Consider the following 3,982-nt stretch of genomic DNA (forward strand, 5'->3'; position numbering starts at 1 on the left):
TCAACGTAAAATGTGAATTATTCAATTCAATTCAATTCCAATTCATTTAGAAAAATAAATGTTCAGTTCCAATTCAATTCAATTCATAAGCTTGTCAATTCAATTCAATTCCAATTAATTTAATAATACGTTTTCAATTCCAGTTCAATTCAATAATACGTTTTCAATTCCAGTTCAATTCAATTTATAAGCCTGTCAATTCCAATTGAAGGTACTTATTTAAATCTTATGCCACCCAGGTACTCCCAGTAATATCAAGAGGAAAAATAAAACTGTTTATTCATTCACATATCTATTTTCCAAAAATTTGTCACCAACTTCAAGGTTACATACTGTATATTGTTAATATTAGATCTCAATTTTCATGTTTAACAAAGAACTTCCTTTAAATCAACAACACTGTTGCAAGTCGCAATACTATCCAATATCCTTAACATAAAACTTACTTCATTTTTTGGAACAAAAATTAGAATTTCAAAATTGGCCCTGGAAAAATGTTACTCAGAATTACATCTGATCATCATCAATTCTTCAAATTTTTTGTCACCTAAATTGCACCTTTCAGGCCTGAAAAGCTTGCCAGCAACAGAAAACAGTCTTTCAACAGGAGCCGATGTAGCAGGAATGGCTAGGTACTTTGTTGCAAGTATAGTGGGGATGGGAAGCTCACTTTGTTTGGCCTTCCAGTAGCCAAGGGGATCACTGTCTTCTTGTATACATGGTTGGCTGAGGTAGAGTGAAACCTCGGTTTCTGATGGTCTTGCTGTTGGTGCAGAGGACCGGTTCACCAAAGCAAAGAATTTGTTCCTTTTCATCGGTGGTGGTTCTTCAGGGGCAGTAGATGAAGAAGCCCCACACCCACTGCATGCTGCATTCAGTGCATTGTATTTCCTAGTCAGAAGGTCACGAATGTCTTCGACTTCATTGTCATGGCACCAATCCAGCTTGTAACGTGGGTCTAAGGTGGCAGCTAGCTGGAAATCCTCCATAGACTCAAACTTACTCAGGCGAGTTTCTGTAGAGGCCTGCAGTGTAGAAACAAGTTTGCACTTATGCACTTCATGAAGATTAGCTAAAGCAGCCCGAAGGCCACGGACACTGTTAATTACCAAACTACATGTCACCATGTTTTGTCCCTGAATCTGATCTGTTACATACTCAAATGGCTCAAGTATATCACAAAGCTCTTTTATGGTGTTCAGCTCATACTGTTTCAACTTGTAAGGAGTGTCAAGTTTGTCCCACACATCAGATGAAACACGTAGCACTGACCTTATCATCATCAGCTGGCTATTCCAGCGTGTACATGTTGCCATCTGGAGCTTTAATTCATTTGATAGAACTTCTGTAGCAGTTGTTGATTTCCTACAAAAACTAACTAGCTTTGCTACTTTTGTCAGAAATTGCTTGATCTGACTATCGTTCTCCAAGCCATCTTTTACCACAAGCTGCAAAGTATGAGCAAAGCATGGACTGCGATTTGGGGGTAGATATTCATACACTGTAGACTTCGTAGGTGCTGTATCATCAGATGGAAGGGTATCACAGACATTGACACCAAAATCATCACCATCGTCATCATCTTTAAGTTGCTCCATTGGGAAAAGAGTAAATGCCTTCACCATATTTGCTGCGTTATCTGTAACAATGGTAGTTACCTTACTCCCAACATTATAGAGGGCCATTGTTTCTTGATAAAGCTATAGATATTTTCTGAAGTATGGGCGCCTTTAAAGCGACGGCATGCCAGCATAACACTATTCATGTTGTAGTCAAGTATGAAATGACCAGTTACACCTATAAAGGACCTCATATCCCTACTGGACCACAAATCAACTGTCACACATAAACTCTGGGCTTTCTGTAACTTGGTCTTCAACCGGGACTGAACACTGTTTGACTTTTGTGGTAGAAGTACACTACTCAGATGCTTACGACTAGGCATTGAAAACTTTGGCTCTGCAGTCACCATGAGCATGCGGAATCGCTTACTATCAACCAGGGATAGAGGAAGGAAATCATGTGCAATAAAGTTCACAATACAGTTAGTAAGTTCAATCTGCCGTGAGTTGGTGGATGTCCACTTGCTTCCTTTGGTACTGCCTTTCATGAAGTTAACCATTGAGGGCTGTTGTGGATCTGCTGGTGGAATATCGAGCTTTTCATAGATTTCTGAGTGGTTCTTCTGAAAAGAAAAACAAGGGAAAATAAATTATTTAGTTTTACAAGGCTCTGAACAAAACTTCCCACCCATGTACAGAGTTTACATATAAGACTGTTAGGGGATCCAGGTGGCTTGACTGATATAAAAATGGAAATTAATCCATAGAGCTAAGCCATATTACTATGTAACCTCGCTAGAATTACAGGAGACTGCTACACTACTTCCTCCAAAGGTGGCCATTGGCCAGCGATGGATTCGAACTACCGACCATCAGATCAGTAGCCAAGCGCTCCACCAGCCGAGCTACCCAGAGCCCCAGCTCGGTTGGTAGAGCGTTTGGTGACTGACCTGATGGTAATAGTTCAAAATCTGCTCGGTTGGTTGAGCACTCAGCAACTGATCTGATGGTCGGCAGTCCGAATGCACTACTGGCCACAGTATATTTTATAAAAAAAAAACTGTTTTTCCTTTTTCTTTTTTTATACAACTAATACATATCTTACAACAAATAACTCTGTCTCAATCTGTTTTGGTTCAGCTTTTAAAGAGTTAGGCTAGGTTAGATAGGTACAGTACCAAAACCAAAAGCACACAAAAGAGGCTACATTACAGCATATTTTATTGAAAACCAGTTTTTCCTGTTTTCTTTTTTATACAGCTAATACATGCCTTACAACTAATAACCCTATCTCAACCTGTTTTGGTTCAGCTTCTAAGAGGTTAAGTTAGGCTAATTAGGTACCAGTACATTACCAAACCCAAAGGCACAAAAAGACAATATTACAGTATATTTTAACAAACACCTGTCTTTCCTTTTCTTTTTCATACAGCTAATACATACCTTACAACTAATAACCCTATTTCAGCCTGTTTTTGTTCAGCTTTCAAGAGGTTAGGCTAGGTTCTAGTTAGGTACAATACCAAACCCAAAAGCACAAAAAGATATTACAGTACAGTATAGTTTATGAATGACTGCAACTGCACTAATAACTATAAATATCAAATGTGTTGACTTAAACCAAATAAACAAATACTGTAAGTACTAAGTACACTGAAAAAGTGTAAAGAAAGAGGGTAATAAAATTCTCTCTCTCTCTCTCTCTCTCTCTCTCTCTCTCTCTCATACAGTAGTAGCCATAGTGTACTGAATATATAAAGAAATTCTTCTTAATTTCTTCTGTCTAAAATACTAATCAGGTACTACTAAAGTAACCAAATGCTCACCTCTAAATGCCTCCTGAAGTTTGATGTTGCTTTGGTAGATCCACCAACAGGCTGGTTACAGTGACGGCAAACAGCTTTAAGGTTTCCTGGTTTGCATTCACTAGAACTAGAAGGCATGTTGAAATGGCTATGTACATTTGATTTTAGTGGCATTTTTGTCACAGGATTTGTTTTTTAAAGCAGAGTAAGCCACTTATCATAGACCAGCTGCCAGTGGTTTCCACCACACTACTGAACTTTGCACACTGGCCAACAGGGTATGGCAGGTTAGGCAGGACATGTACTGGACATGTACACACCAGCTCATCCAGGCAAACTGACAGGATTCAAACCTGCCATTCTTGAACATGACATCATACAAATTTTTTTTTAAATAATTGTAGAGACAATTATAAGGAAAAGAACACATTCTTAAATAGCCTATATTATTAAAACATAGGCTATATGTAAAGAACATAGTTTAAGTTTACCAGGCCTACTGTGATATGATTACATGAATAATGTTGCCAAACATCACAATATAATTGAAATAAAGCTATGTTATGCATACATTGTTGGCACTTGCCAAGTTGCCAGTAAACTATACAGTATTTT

General features: G+C 38.2%; 1 pseudogene; it reads right to left on the reverse strand.

Moving 5' to 3' along the window:
• Positions 1–497: 497 nt before the first annotated feature.
• LOC145412622 (E3 SUMO-protein ligase ZBED1-like) lies at positions 498–3,541 on the reverse strand (annotated as a pseudogene).
• Positions 3,542–3,982: the final 441 nt, after the last annotated feature.

Source organism: Coenobita brevimanus, chromosome 93 (genome assembly GCF_032717465.1).
Source record: "Coenobita brevimanus isolate Jiangsu-jjx chromosome 93, ASM3271746v2, whole genome shotgun sequence".
Taxonomy (NCBI): domain Eukaryota; kingdom Metazoa; phylum Arthropoda; class Malacostraca; order Decapoda; family Coenobitidae; genus Coenobita; species Coenobita brevimanus.